The 16,133-nt window shown below is 38.3% G+C and overlaps 1 protein-coding gene across 2 annotated transcripts in view; it reads left to right on the top strand.

Annotated features, from left to right (window-relative positions):
• The window catches only part of SEMA5A (semaphorin 5A), a 313,297-nt gene that overhangs the window by 78,041 nt on the left and 219,123 nt on the right, over positions 1-16,133 (top strand). For both annotated transcript variants that reach the window (XM_031062762.1, XM_031062763.1), the window contains one exon: positions 3,358-3,449. The gene's annotated coding sequence lies outside the window, so the exon portion shown is untranslated. The remainder of the gene's footprint in view (positions 1-3,357; positions 3,450-16,133) is intronic.

The following is a 16,133-nucleotide window of genomic DNA, read 5'->3' on the forward strand; positions in this document are numbered from 1 at the left end:
TTTTATCCTTTTATTCTTACTCATGTTTTCCTCTCCTTTTCTCAGTTTTGATACATTTTCAGTTTTGACAAGATTTTCTTTCTTGCCAGATATCAACAAAAGCAAAGAATGTGTTCAGTAGTATTTTAATTAGTAAGTGAAGTTTACTTATATTTGTTCAGTTGTCCTGTGCATAGATGGTGAGGACACTGGAGTCTGGAAAAGCCCCATCTACCTGGCATCCCTAACACTTCTACTTTAGACTCACTGACATCATCCACAGTCACTTGGAGCAGCTTCCTTAACTCAGGTTGTCAACTTTGTGGAGTAAAAGCCAAGGCTGGCTGGTGGAATGATGAGGAGCTGGCATGTTCTTATCCCACTCGGTGTCCTTTTTTGTCTTGTGAGGTGAGCAGGGGCTGTCATTAGGTGTTGCGTGAAGATCCTGAGTGCCTGGGCAAGCTCCCAGGTCTCTGAGTGAGGCGAGGTTCTGCTCTGGCATACTGCCTGAGCAGTGCCGTGCAGCTGCAGCAGAAGTGGGAAACCTCAGTGTGCAGATGAGCCACGGTGTCTAGACATGCTGTGATTTGTTTCCTTGGTCGGTTCCTTGTGGAGCCAAATATCTCTTCAGGTGTAGCAGACAGAGGTGAGCACAGTGCCTGCACCCATGTAGCAGCAAAGGTGGTAACTGTGTGTGCTCTCCGCGGTGCCCCCGCTGGATTCAATCACACTGCTTGCTCTTACCACTGACTTTTTGTACCTTATCCTATCAGCAGCAGGAACCAGCACTCACACGTTTTTTGCTTTAAATCTTGTGATGATGTCTTGAAACCTTCCCCTGGTATACACCTATGTCTATTTTTATCCGTTTGCAGAAGTCCTCTCGCTGCCCCATTCTTTTAAATTAGTGGGCTTCTGGGAAGTAAAATGTGCCATGGCTGAATTCCCCTCTTGTGTACCTGTGTTTGTCATTGAGAGTAGGTAAAACAGCTGTTTGGGAAGTGAGTTTGTCTGTTGCTTTTCCTGACCATTTCCATAGAAGTTTTTGCATTAGACTGAAACTGGTCATCCATTCCAGAAGTCATTTTAAGTGAAAGAGTGGGAGACAGAGACATGAAGCAAAGCCACTCTAGCCTTTTTACTTTAGCAACTGACGCAAAACCAAAGCAAAAGTAAACTAAAACATGATTGCATACCTTCCAGTAAAATTGATGGGTTTTTTTTAGTTAGACTTCTAATTTTGGTAGCTTTATTTACAGTTTCTGTAAGACTGGTTTGGTGTGGGCTGTGTAGACTGAGTTAGCCTAATTTTAGCTTAAATAAGTGAATACTCAGGTTGCTTTCTGGTGTTATCCTACCCACAGCATGTACTGTATTGTGCTTGATGAGTACTTCCACAGTCACAGCAGCTGCAGAGTTGCCATATGAAGAAGTGTAAGGGAAGCAAGACATGAATCTGTAGAAATCGAACTTTTATGTATTAGTTTTTGTGTGTGTGCATGTTTTCCCTAAATCAATAAGATGAATTCATACCCTGCTTTCCTGTTTTGTTTAGGTAGTTAAGATTAGAATAAAAGTAACCTTGCTCAAGCTTTTATTTTGATTGAATTAAATCTGATGTGTTTATGTAGAAATAAGAATCATGAAGTGAGCAGGTTCAGGTGCTTATAGAAAGTACTAGTAGTGTTAGGCTTGTTTAGAAAAATTGAGGTATACAGGCTTCTTTGTAATGTTTCAAAGTCTAATAATTCAGCTGCTCATTCTGGTGTCGTGAGTGCATACATAAATCAGCACACTGCATCTTGGAGATGGGTTGCTTGTAGTTGTCTGTAGAACTTGCTGCACAGTAACAGTTATAATTAATTGCTTGACAGGCTGAATGTCTCAGAGTAGTTTGTCATCAACATGCACTGGTGACGGGTTGTTTGAGTGCTGAGGTGTTTGAGCATTCTCTGGTACATAGTAGTATAAAAAGCAGAATTTGGTCCTCCTCCAAGTTTTAAATTTGCCCTTGCCTTTCTGAAAAGTGGGAGGCAAAGAAAAGGTGATGCAATGTCTTGTTGAAAATATAAGCTTCTCCTACCACCTTGGACTATGAAATTGAAAGTGACTTTCTGTACTTCAGCTTTGCTTGATCCCTGTGCCTTGGAGAACACCATCTAAATCTGTTTTTGGCAACTTCTACAGCTGAATTTGACATCACTGGATTTCACGGAGGGGTCTGTATGTGTGCGCATATGATATAAATGATATGATAAAATTCTTAATTTAGGATACAATATGTAAATTGTAACCTGAAGTACTTGATGATAGGGAGAATGGGATTCTTGAGAAATTTTGATGTGGTAAACATAAATCTGAATCTTTGTTGGCCAGTCTGGAGAGTTCTTCTGGTTTGTATGTTTCCAAACATTTCTATGGTTATGCATTTGGCAGACTTCCTGAGACTTTCATAGGTCAGGAAAGCATTGGAAAAAAAATCACAAACACTTCCAGTCATCTAGTACAGTCATTTCATATAAGTGAGTAAACAGAGTGGAACAATGACTCCTTTTTTGCCTCACGTCTCTGTTTAGGTTCAAGGGTGAGCTGTTGATTGCTGGTGTATTTGTTCTGTTCTGTAGACGTTCTCAATCTAGGAAACAAATGCTTTAATTGGACAGAGGAGTACTGTTTTTTCTTGTGAAGTGCAGTTTTCTTGAGCTGCTGAGAGCAGGAAACTGCTATGGGATTCCTGTCTTGCTGTTTCACGTAGAGATAGCACATGATTGATTAGCAGTACTTTCTTTGGTTCAATAAATAAAAAAAGCAAGATAATTTTTTGAATATTTATCTTGTATTTGTCATTCCTACAAGATGGGTTAATGTCTTGAAATGTCCTTAATGATGCATCGCTCTCTCGAAAATGCCTTTTGTATTGTTTTGAGATATTAGAGAGTATGTTTTTCTTTTGAACTTTGTTTTATGGAAAGGTAGAAGAATAATGAAGTTTTACCCACCTGAATTTTGTTATGGATTTTACTCAGGGACAAATTTGAGTCTGTGTATGTCATGTTTAATTTTAGTGCTATTAAGGCACCAAGGCAAAATTTTACAGTAAGAATTTTTCTCAAATTCATGTCTCATGGATTTTGATAATTCTGCAGCAAATATTCCTCTTCTGATTCTCATCTCAAGCTGCCAGGTATTTTAAAAAATGATTTTTTTTCGATCTCTTTCCATTTGGTTCTTCTTCACATTGTGTAGTTAAAGTGCCTTACATTTCTAATTTATTGGCTTGAGAGACATGTTTTATGTCTGCAATAAATGTCTGAGAATTGCTGATGAGCTGCCTCCTCAATATCTATTATCTCTCTTCTGTGTTTCCTTAACTCCTAGGTGCCTCCAAGGTAGACCCAGGACCCCGCTTTGGCTCTGCACAAACGCTGAACAGAGGCAGTACATGATTACAGAGGGATGGTGACTAAAAGGTGGGTAAGAGACTGTATTTTGTTCAGTCAGTAGATGATAATGTCATGGAGAGGTGATGTCTGGAAAAAAGACTTGTGATGTGACTTTGTAGATGATTACATTTGTTTGGCCTTTCTCTTTTCCCTAAGCTAAGGAAATCCAACAAATGGAAATGGGAGGAATGAAAGGAAAAGAACCTGCAATTCTCCTTTCTTCTTACCTCTCTTGAATTATGCTCAACCTCAAAAAAAAAACTATGTAAAAATGAGGATGTTTGTTTATAGTGACACTGAAAGAGTAATGTGTTTGAAGGTCAGTATTTCAAGATGCTGTTTTGGAGGCTCCACATAAATGCTTACCATCAGTCTAAAAACGTCTTAGGAAAAGGAAGCCTGTATAGCTAAATGACCAGGTAGAGGAGACTATTACAAGCAAGAGGATATCTTCTAAAAAACTGTGTCTATGTTTAAAGAAGGAAATAAAAACAAAACATTCCCCTATCAGGCTAAACAGAAAGTTAATGAATGCTTTTTTCAACCACACCAAGAGCAGGAGGCCAGCTGGAGACTCTGTGTGGCCTGTGTGTAATGACTCTGTGACAGGAACAATCCAAGATAAAGCCATGGCAGAAAACAGAGTAATTCCTGTGTGTGTGTGCTCACCACTGAAAAGCGTGGGGTGGTTCCTGTTTTGGAAACCTTCTTAGGTTAGGAGAAACCTTCTTAGATTTAGGAGATTGCCTTTCTGGAACTAATTTAATGTTCTCAGTTTAGCAGATCCAGATGTAGTTTGCCCAGTTGTTTTAGGAATGGTAGAGTGAAATAGACCAGCTTCTTAGTGTGGTATGCAGCCTCTTGCTTTTAAGTGTCTCACCAGCTGAATACTTGAAGATGTCTAATTTAATACCACATTTCAGAAAGCATTCATTTGGACTCAGGGAGTCTAAAAACCAGTGGGTCACCTGTTTAAACTGAGTAGACGAATTAAAAAATTAGATTCATATCTCTGTTTTAGAAAGAGCATTGAGTATTGCAGTGGAGATACCAAGAAAGGATTGATTTCTGTGAATAAAAGCCTGATTAAGAGGATGTTTAAGACCTGGTGAACTGGTTAATATTAGCCTTCAGCTACTTGAAGGATGTTTACGAAGATGATGGAGCCAATGTTCCTAGTTGTGGCAAACCAATAGCAGGAGGTTAACATACACAGATTGCAAATTGAAATGTTCTGATTGGACATTGTAGGTAAATATTTTTCTGTAGGTGTGTAGCTCAGCACTGAATAAAACTTGGGTTTGTGGGGGGGTGGCACCTCTCCCAGTGGAGCTTTCAAGTCTTACTTGTACAGTGCTATGGCTGACCTGATCTTCGGTGGCTTTTAATGGCTAGCCAGAGTGTCTGACTGGAGGACTCCCAGAGATCTTATGTAGCCTGCGTTTTTGTGATTTGAAGTCAAATCACAGAAATAGCCTGTGGTCTTTGAAGGAGACAACTGGCATGCAGGTGAAAGACATCATTGGATGTATTGTTCTACTTAAATGATGAAAATTTATTTCATATTGAAAGTTCTCTTGAATTTTTTTAAAGGAACTCAACAGGCACAAATTAAGGAGGAGGACTGTGTTATTAACTTATTAACTGTTTTAATAATTGTTTAAATGGTAAGGGAAAAAGCTTCAGGGGAAAAATGTGTTGGAAATCACCAGTGGATTCCCATAGATAGCTCTGTGAGTGCCCGGGGGTATTTTCATATTTATAAGTGACTTGGGACAAAAGTGTGGTGACAAGGTTTATTTCTGAAACTAAGTTTTACGGGACAAAAGAAGGTAAAAAAAAAAAAAAGGGGGCAGACTGAAAAAAACACAAAAGAACCGCATGAAATCAAATGGCCATTAAAATGATGGGAGAAATTCAGGATCAATAATGTTAAAATATTTTGAGTTAGCTTAAGGTCTTGACTATAAGCAGCAATTTATCGAAAAAATCACCTCTATATTTTAGTAGCAATTGGGAAGCAAATTTATATCAGGAATTACTCTGAAAAGTGAGAAATTGAAATATTAGACCATTTTCTAAATCTGTGAAGTGTTTGTGCCTTAAAGATGCTGTCCTAGTCTCCTTATTTCAGAACAAGTGAAGTAGAGCAGGAAAAGTTTCAGAGAAAGGCAACAAAAACGAAGAAGGGCAGCAGGATGCAGAAGACATCAATGGAACAGTATTCCATGCAAGAACAACTAACTAGATGAGAGTTTCCAGACTGGAAAAGAGAGAATGACCAGATTGTAATGCTAGGTGTTTGTAAAATAATAGGAGCTGTGAGGTGTGTGGATGGGAAATGAATACTCAGTGCCACCTAATTTTGTATTAGAAGAGAGATGAGCTGAAACAGGCAGGGAACAGTTTTAAAGCTAGGAAAAGCAGTGTTTTGTTTTGGGAAATTTTTTTTTTTTGCATAGTGTGTAAGTTCTGAAATTCCTTGCCACAACATGCTGTGTGTGCTGCATGGGTATAAAGAGCTTCTGAACAAATATGGAAAAGGAGGTGGAAGAAAATAAAAAAAAGAATTGATAAACAAAGGTACTATCCCCAGGTAAGAAAGTTACTGAGCTGCAAATTAGGGAAAGTATGAAGTGTTTTGGGGAGAATGGAGGAGAATTTTTGCATGTGGCTGCTCTAAACATCTGCTCTTAGCTGCTTCTGAAGACAGAGTAGTAAGTCAGGCTGGATGTTTTGTCTGAGTTGGTTTTGTCATTTCTGTTGGGCTAAACAGCCTGCCTGACCCACTGTGGTGGTTCTTCAATGCTGTTTTATAAACAGTAAGGTCGCAGGGTGCAGTCCCAGAAGAGAACTCTGTTACTAACACTATTTTAAGAAATGCTAAGCTGTTATGTAATTTGAGGTCTCCCACAGAGCTTGGAGCCTTTTTCCTCATTTTAAGATAAGTCCTTTTAATCTTGTTTTGGCACTTGATAAATTACAATTAAATTTGTTTTAATATGTTCAAGCTGTTTCTTTGAGAGTTCAATTCTTAGTCTAAAAATCTCAGTTTTCTGTTTACCCAAAACTGTTCTCTGTACAGTCTGTAGTGCCTGTCAGGGAGCGAGGAATTACCAGAACACCTTTTCTCAGTCTGTGAGTTCTAGTGAGACTCATTTTGGTGTAGAGACAGTAAACTTCAAGGGGAGAGATAAGCAGGATGAAATGGCAAAGCCTAAAGGAAATACAAAGAGGAGGAGAAACCACTGATAAATTTGGAGATAGTTTTGTGCTTGCGGATTAGCTTGAGAAGCAAAGTGTTGGAGTTATATCCTCATGATCAAAGAGGAAAGGCTACAAGTGACAGCATTTCATAATGAGAGCAGTTTAAATGGCTGGAACAGATAAGGTTACTGGAAGGAAGATGGTCATGAGAGAAAATTAGAGGAAAATAGGTGAATTGATCTTAAGGAATTGAATGAAAAGATGTAAACAAAGTTGAGGAACTACTGAATAAAGTTCTGAAGAATTAACAGAATTTTAGGAGCTTAGAGAGGAGCAGATACTGGGAGTGAAAGCAACAGTGTGCTTGGTTTTTCCATCAGTGGTTTATGCATGTGAGATGGATGGATCTGTGCAAGCATTAAAGAGTATTCCAACTTCCTGTACTAGTATATGTGCTTCCTCTGGGAAGTTTTCCAAGGGGACTTGAAATCAAAAAACTTCTGAAGAGGAAAATAGTTTGTTTTTTTCATTAGGTCAGAGAGGTTAGTTGCTCTTGGCAAAAATGAATCCAAAGAAGCTGAAATGGAGACTGAGAATTTCTAAGTAACATGGCCAAGACTTGCAAAGACAGAAATGATACAAAAGTTTCAAATAGTAATGTACAGTTGTGAGGAAAGAGTATTTTTCTTGGGAAGAGGGGATACAAAGGTGTGGGTTAGATATGGATGGATGGGAATTGCAGAATAAGAGCAGTTAAAAGGGGAAGAGGAAGAATTATATAACGTAAGCCATTACCAATTTAAAGTAATGCTTAGGTCAGCCATTTCTCACCCACCTAATTCTTTGACCTCATCCATTTATGAAGAAAAGTTCTTCTTGGGCTTCTGGCTCTTCTGGTGCCTTCCTTGTGGCTCTGTGTGTGTAGTGATGAGGGTTTCCCTTTGTGCAGGACCTGTGGGATTTTAACAAATGAAGGATAACAATGAAAATCTTGTTAGTAGTAGTTGTTCTTTGTTACAAGAAACCTGCATTGCTTCAAAGCAGCAATAGCAATTTCAGAGTAGAAGGAACTTCATTCTCAGTTAGGAACTTTGTGCCTGGTGTGTAACAGTACTGCAGATCACTGAGCTGCAAACAGCTTTGTACTCAAGTGATGAATTGGGCTGTGCTTGAATCTGCATACGAGGTGAAGAAGGATCAGGGAGGGATGGATTAGGTCCTGGTGCCTAATGGAAAACTCATTGTTTCTTGCTGCAGAGAATGAGACTCTTCCCATTAAAGCCAGTTAAATCTCTGAGATTAATGGCATCTAGAAGCAGGGTTTTAACACCTGGTGTGAAACTAAATGGTCTTTGATTTATAATTTTAATCTCTCTATTTTTTTCTTATGCTTTAAAGTCTAGTTAGGGGTAAAGTTCAGCTTCCCCCCCCACTGGCACAACTGCCCTTCTTCAGGTCACGCTCCTTGCAATAGAGATGCTACCTTTAATTATTGCAGATACCTCTCATTTGTCTAAAGTCTCATGGGATGCTTTCTCTTGTTGTGATGATTGAAAATGTCATAAGAATTTGTAGAAAAGGGCATTGTTTCGAGACTTTTTGAGCTGACTCTGTTGATCCGAGTTTGGTGGATTTATATTTTTTTTTCACATGACAGAGATTTTTCTACTTGCAGTGTGTGCATTAAAATATGTAAAATCTGTTTGCTCTGGAAGCCCTTTTGGCAACACCGCTGAAGCAGTTTGAATTATTTTTCACTCAGAATTCAGATTGTATCTGTATAAAATGTGGTGAAATCCAGTGCTGGAAAGCATGCAAGATTGACAGCCCTGGAAATTGAAATCCCTGTTAATCCATGTACTAGCTAGCACAACCTAGCTGGAGCAGACTCTATCTTGTGGCAGCACAGCTCATGGTTAACCTGATGAGATGACCTCTGTTTCAGTTATTTATTGTTTACAGAGCACTGAAGGTTTGCAAAGATTTTTCACAGTAAAAGCAACATGTTTCAATTTCTGTTTTCAACATCTTTCTACATGGTGTGTTTATTACAGTATAAATACAGGTTTATGTCTTTTAAAAAAGCAGAGCTGTGAACTCTGCCCTGAGTTTCTTCTATAAAAGAGATGTTTGTGTATGGCTGTATTATTAGTTGTAGAAATTGGTAGGGCTGTAGTTAAAGAAACAGAATGCATCATGGTGACATTAGCAATTTAGGATTTCTGCTAGATTGCTCTGCAACTGTCCCATCAGCATCATGGTGAAAGTGGCATGTGACAGGAGAAAGAGTTGGCCACGTATGAAAGGATGGGGGGAATTTGTTCCTGTATCCAAATGTGCACCTCAGAGAGAGTCCCATCCTCTCTCTGGGGGGAAGCATAAATGGTAGAGCATAGCAACCACATCATGCTAGGAAGTTTGGTATTACTCTGGTAAGTTGAATATCATTCTCATTTGAATGTCCGTCTTCTCAAGTTACACATTCAAGTTACACATTAACACTGCCAGAAATTGTCAGTTTTTACTTGGCCAGATACATATATGCCAGTTTCCTTGTTTGGTGTGGGTTTTTTTGTGTGTCCAGTCCCTTTTCTTTTTGCTCCTCCCTAGATCAAATCCTGCATTTTATTATTGCCTGAGGTACCCAGTGGAAGGGTATTTCATCCTCAGCATTTTCTCTCTGGGCTCTTTATTTTGAATTCCAGCAATAGATTCCGTAGACCCTTCTCATACCTGTGATACGTGTATGTATTTGCGCCACTGCTGCATAAAGTGAAGCTTGTCTTCTCTGAATTTTCAACGCCACACCCACAGCCAAACGGAAGGTTTTATTTGTAAAGTATTTTATTGTACTTGTATTTTACCTTGTGTCATTATTAGTCAACGTTTCCAAGGATCCTTTTCATTTGTTTGTTTAGTTTTTTTGTTTTGGTGTTCCTTCAAGAGCTTTGATCTTGGACTGTTGTCCTGGAAGTAGATTTAACAACATTTCTTTCTGTAGCAATGTGCAATTGACATCAATGCAGAGACTTCGTAAATAAAGGAGAAAGACTATAACTGCAAAAAGCTTACAATAGAAGAGATTGAGACTGTGAGATTTTAATGTTTGAGAGCATTTTTAGTACCACTGTCAGGTGAAGAAAAGAAATAAAAGCAGATGCAGGAAAGGAAATGTAGTGTTTTAGCATTTTGTTGGTGTTTACATGAATACCCTCTTGTGCTGATGACAGCACGTTTTGGTTACCTTAAAAAGGAGAGGAGCTGAGGTCTACAGAGACTAGGAGGATGAGGGTGAATGGATGTAGGGGAGCACAAAAATGGGTACAGGCCCTTCTGTATACATTTTGGGGGTGTGAATATATAATATATATTTTTGGTAGTCTCAGGCAGCACTAAGGATCTTGGAGACTGCACGTCATCCAGCCTTGGCATAAAATGAAAGGATGGTCTGGAAGTTTCCCTTTAAGCAGCTGTGGGGGTTCTAAAAAAATTGGATACAAACAAATCAGCCCAAGAAAGCTAAATCTATGCCTTTACTGTTAGTAAAATCTGAGAAAAAATGCAATCATCCTATGTGTTTCTATTTAGGGACTGAAGGTGACCTTGACACATTTGGTCTCTGAAGTGTGGATTCTTCAAAAGGAGCAGTCAGAGCTATGTTTCAGCGTATGCAATCTGTGCATACATACTGTATGCTTATAAGATTCCAAAGTGATAAATGAAAAATGATGGCTACAAAGCTACCAAAGAGATTTTGTATATGATGGAGACATCAGTGACACTTCATGTAATTTAGTCTTTGACTGATGAAAGCTGTCAGCCACTGAGAAACCATTGGGATAGATGTCACTAACGAAATTGAATTTTCACAACATTGTTAGTTTGGTTTTTTTTTTAATGAAATAGATTTTTTTCCTGAAGGCTTGTAAATGGAAGTCATTAAAAAGAGCATCATCATTAAGAATCAGATAAACCATGGAAAATAAAGTAATCTAAATAAAATAAGAGGATTTTTCAGGCTGGGAAAAATAGAATGTATTTATATTATTATTTTTGAGACACAAATACACAGAGCAGGACTGTGTATGCTCTGAAGAAAACCCACAAGAGGCTTTCCTTTATTGAAACAAGTAAGTCAAGAGCCATTCATTCCTCATTTAACTGTAGGCTATTTGACATGTCCTTATTTGTTGTTTCACATTGAGAGCATTACACCAGATAGTATATGATTTCTGTTGTGTCAAGTTTTACTACTTTTAAGCAGACTTAAAAATATAACTTAAATTTTTAACCATTGTGTTGGAGGAAGAAAATAAAGTTATGATTTATTCTCCTAAGAAGAAGTTTTTTGTTTTCTTTTTTTGTGATATATTTTAGGATCTAGTAAAAAACAAGCAAGTTTGTGTTTACAAGGTTCAGGCATGTGCAGGGATGTTCCTCATCTGTGTAAAACCTCTGTATGTGAATACATGGGGTCTTAAATATAAGCATTGTCGTAATAAAGAATTTGGCCTTTTGTTTTTGCAAACTCTGATGGTTTGGATATTTTAGCTGTAGAATGGTGTTTGCAAATCTTTGTGTCTTCCATTGTTTTTAATTTTACGTGGTTTATTTCAGGAAAAGATTTATTAACTTGATATTTCACAGAAACTTTAAAATATCTGTATCTTACTTCAGGATTTAGTGAGTAACTAAAAATGTGGATGAACTTTCAGAAAGATCTAACAGAAACAATTTCTTTTTTTCCTTCTGACTTCTTATTCCAGGATTCTGATAGCTTTGTCAGGGTTCTCTGTGTTTCTGATTAGCATCTTCAGAAGACAGAACTGATGCAGAGGGAAGCTGTCTGATTTTTTTGTTGCAGTTGTTACTGAATCAGAGATCTATATACAAGGTCTGATACAGAAGAGTGTAATTTGGATTGGTGAAACCCCCTTTGCTTATTGTCATGGGAGTTAATCATGGGATTAGAGGAAACATTAAAAAGTGCTTTCATGTGTGTGTTAAATCTCTGTAAGTCTGTGTTAAAAATCTTGTTGATGTATAAATTATATAAATCATCATCTTTGCAGTGATAGTGTTAAAGGGCTACAAAGTGAAGTAGCAGCCTACTTGTCCCTTATGCAATCTGCTCTGGTGGGAGGTTACTGTGCCTATGGGATGACACGACCAGGGTTGGACCTAGATGATCTTTAAGGTCACTTTTAACCAAAGCCATTCTGTCATTATCTGATACTAATTGTATATTATCTGTACTAATTTGCATAATCAGTGGAGACTGAACTGTTGGATGGTTCAGGCCACCTATCCCATTGGATAATCTGTTGCTTATCCAAGAACAGGTGATAGAATCCAGAGGTTTGGTGAGACACCTGTGTGTTTTGAATGCCTACCTTATAGAAAAGCCATACATAAATGAATAGTTGGGGAACAGGAGTGTTCTATAGCAGAGATGTGGGATGGGAGTTCTGAGCTGCCTTACCTCTCCTTGTCCTTCATATCAGTCTGATAAACTTCTCTGTCACTTAAGCTGTTGCTGTGAAAGCAGAACATATTGGTTATTGATGGGAAGAAACAGATCCAAAGCTGGGAATTAGATGGGAGTTGAGAGGAGTTCAGAGTCTGAAATGCATTTGCAGATGGGGCCACAGGGCTGAGTGGATTTGCCCTAAAAGTTGTGCTCTCCTCCACTGTATTTTGGTTGCCTTAGTTGTGACCACCCTGCATTTGCTGAGAAGTGTTTATTTAATACCCAGTGCCCTTTAAAACTGTACCAAAGAACTTCAGGACTGAACCCACTGTGAGAAGATGAAGTTGCTCTAAATAAAACAGGCTGTCACAATAGTCATTTCATGACACTTTGGACTCATCCAGCAGTTCTTTAAGGTAGTAACTGCTTTAATATAATCTTTAGTTTGGAAGTTTGCCTAGTATTAATGTGCAGAATACCCACTAATAGTTTTGTTTTAACAGTAAAATTTTGTCCTTTAGATTACTGATTCACATTTAAAATATATTATATTACATTTCTATGAAAGCTAAATACCAGGTACTCTCAAGTACTTTTATACAGTGATAAACTAAATATCAGAGAACTGTTTTAAGTTGAATATAAGTTAAAAAAACAAAACCCAGCTATCTGAAATTGCTGTATCACTGTTTTCCTTCTGGTTTCTCTTTACATCCATGTACAAATTTTGGCACGTTTTTAAGTACAGTTTACAAATATAAAAAAGTATGTCCAGATGGCTGCAGCAATAATCTGTGATGTGATGATCTTCTTTTTTAATTATTCAACACATGTGACTCCAGTCTGTGTGGCCTTTTTGCAATTTATATAGAATGCAAGAGCTAAGCTTGCATTACTTTCTTATTGCCTCTTTTTTACCTGCTTCAATTACCTTTGCCTTTGCTTGAAACTACTTTTGTACATCTTCCAGGTTTGACCATCTCCCAGTCCTGAAATTGTGCTTTTAGTTCAATCAAGCCATGTTTCTGAATGGGAATTTTTTGTCATTTTTTTTTAGTTTTTTGGACAACTTTCAAAACACAAGCTTTTGTAATTTAAGAGTATTTTATATATAATGAAGCTTCAGCACATTGTTAATGTAAATTAAGTCACAGCTTTACTTGTAGTTGTGACCCTGGTCCCACATAGATTCTTAATTCTCATTGGTGAAATTTCAAAATTCACTTTCTCTGTGACTGAAAAGCTTGCAGTATGAGACTCAGACCTTAGCAGAAAATGGAAACATGGCTGTGCTTGGTCAGAGGGGCATCCAGCCCAGCATCTGGTCTTAGTCAGGAGCAGACAGCACATGGCTCAGGGAAAAGAGTAAGACGACAGCAAGTAGCAAGTGAGATTTTTCCAGGACATTGTTTCAGTTTCAGGCTCAGGAAGTTTCTGAATTTCACAGTGGGAGTTTCTAGATACTTTATAGCTAGCAATGGGTCCATTTTCTGAAGGTCTCCCTGACCCCATTTTGAAACTGTAATTTTTTAAAATGAGCAGAGCCCTGTTGTACGGAATCTGTTCTGAACTCCTGTTACTCTCAGCACTTGAAACTGTATTTCTCCTACAGAACAGCTTGTGTTCTATGTCGCTGATGGTCTTGACAGTCTGTTGGGCCCTAAGAAAATGTGTTTGGTTTGTCAGTAATAGTACCAACTGGAAAAGGTGCAGGCAAGTGTTGTCTGGAGAGAAAAGAGAAGATGAAATGCAAGGATATATGTGTTGATCCCTTATTTGCTACAGTTTTTCCTTCTCTATTTCCTTTTCCTGCCCTAGCTGACACTTCTGTCCTTTCCTGGATCATTTTCTTTCCTTTTTCTTAATTTTCTTTCAATTTTCTTCATGCCTTTCCCTTGTTAAGCCTCTTCTGTTTCTTTTTTCGCTTTTCAGACTTGTTTACGGTCATTACCATGTAATTTTTCCATTAAAGTTATTTTGTAAAAGAAAAACTTTGCTGTCTTAGTAGTCTGAGGTGGAGAATCTTTCCTTTTATTGCCTCGTTTCTGATGGCCAGTCTAAGGATCAGAGTTCAGTGGATGTTCCAAGCACTGCACAGGGAAATGCTCAATGACTGGAACCAGGCGCTAGATATGAGTGGAAGGAAACTTTAGGTAGGAGTCTGTGTCCTGGGAGGATGTCAAAAATGCTGAGGAGCTAATGGATAGCTAAGAAAAAAAAAGTATTTCAAAAAAAGTGCTGACATTTTATTGGAATTTGGGCCTAGTCTGTGCTGATTTGGCTTTATTCCTAATCGTACATTGCCGGTGGTTCTCATCTGCGTGGTCCTGCTGGGTTGGCCTGTGCTTGCTCAGGGAGCTGAGGTCCACTGGCTGTACACCCCACTGATGAGGCAGAGGAGCCCAAATGTGATAGTTGAGTTCCAAGGTGTTGTTACAAACTCCTGGCTTCACTCAGGCCAGTGTTCTTGAAGCAGTGCTTCCTTTGCTGAAATCACAAATATCAGCTCTGTGAGAAGGGCTAGGGAAATAGCTTTGATGACAGATTCTTGTTTTATGACTTATCACCCCTAGCTACAGATATTAGCTGTCTTTTGGCAAAATGTCACTATGAATTCAAGGACTGATTTTTGACTGTGCTAGTCAATGACAGCTGATGGCTGTCTGCCTCTTGCAGAACTTGAAATTTATGCCACAGCAGAAATGAATGACAGTATTAAAAAAAAGTTGAAGGAACTCAGTAATCATTTTTTTAATTGAAGCTGACTCTCACTTTACGCAAATACAAATTAGAATATGCTACTCTGCTGCATAGTAAACAGCCTGCATTGCTGGGTCCGGTGATGACACTTGATGGTGTATGGCTGGATTATTTCACTGAAGATCTGTAGTTTCCAGTCTCATCTCAGGGTTTAGTGAGGTGATCTTTGAGCTATTGCTCTAATCTAACTGTGTATTTGTCTGATATGCAAATTGTTTTTCTAAAGGTATACTGAGTAAGGAATGTATTTCAAAGTAATTATACTATAAAGAAGTATAGATTTGGGGTTTTCGTGCATTTGACAGGAAATAGTATGTGCTACAGTGAAAACAACTGCTTGGGGGATTTTTTGGGCTTTTTTTTTTTTTTTAAGAACCCTCTTTATGCCTGCTTCTGGCCTCCATCCCTTTTTTTCTTCTGAGCTCCAGGGCTTGTCGCTACTGGTGAATTGAAAGCATACACATTGCCTTGGAATTTAGCTAAATTTTTGGTAGGTGTGGTTGAGAGTCTTTTTTATGTATTCTTTTCTCTAACAATCTTCCTCTCAAATGTTTCGCATTAGTTTGAGGAGTTTGGCTTTAAAAAATCAAGAAGAATTACAGAAAGAGGCACTGAGCTGCATTCCAGGGGTATTCATGATGCCCTGTTTCCTGATTTGCCTACATGCTTACTAGTGATACACAGCAGTGTGGCCTTTTTTTGGTGAAGAGGAAACAATGGCTCTCCCTGTTTTTCTTGTCACTTGCAGCCACAAGCAAGTGTTCTTTTAATAAATTGTAAAAAAGGTACCACTAGCAATACAGTAGACAAACTAGGTATTTTTCATAAAATTTTCATGACCAAAGATGAAATAATTACTACTATTTTTAAAGTGTGTGCAGTGGCAAATGGGACAACATCTTTCTTTGTACTCATAATTCTGTTGTCATGAACCCATAGAATGTGCAGTTTGTTTCATTAGTTAAATACTCTTTTTTCCCAGGCTTGTGCTAATGCAAAAAGGTCATCTGGTCATCTAGTTACTTTTCTTTTTCCAAATCTTTACTGTTTTGCAAAGATGTGGAGCAAAGTGCCCAGGGAAAGTGGAATGAGTCTCCTGCAACAAATTGCATGAGCAGCATCTGCAGGAGTAAACACTGGTGTGCATGTAAAGAAACCCCAGACCTGCTCATGAATGCCTGTACCGAGAACCAGTTCTGAAAGTGGCATCTTTTAAACATGCCAAACCCTGCTGTTTGTACACTTTTATTGACCTAGGTTCACTTCATCTATTA

Source organism: Geospiza fortis, unplaced genomic scaffold (genome assembly GCF_000277835.1).
Source record: "Geospiza fortis unplaced genomic scaffold, GeoFor_1.0 scaffold64, whole genome shotgun sequence".
NCBI lineage: Eukaryota > Metazoa > Chordata > Aves > Passeriformes > Thraupidae > Geospiza > Geospiza fortis.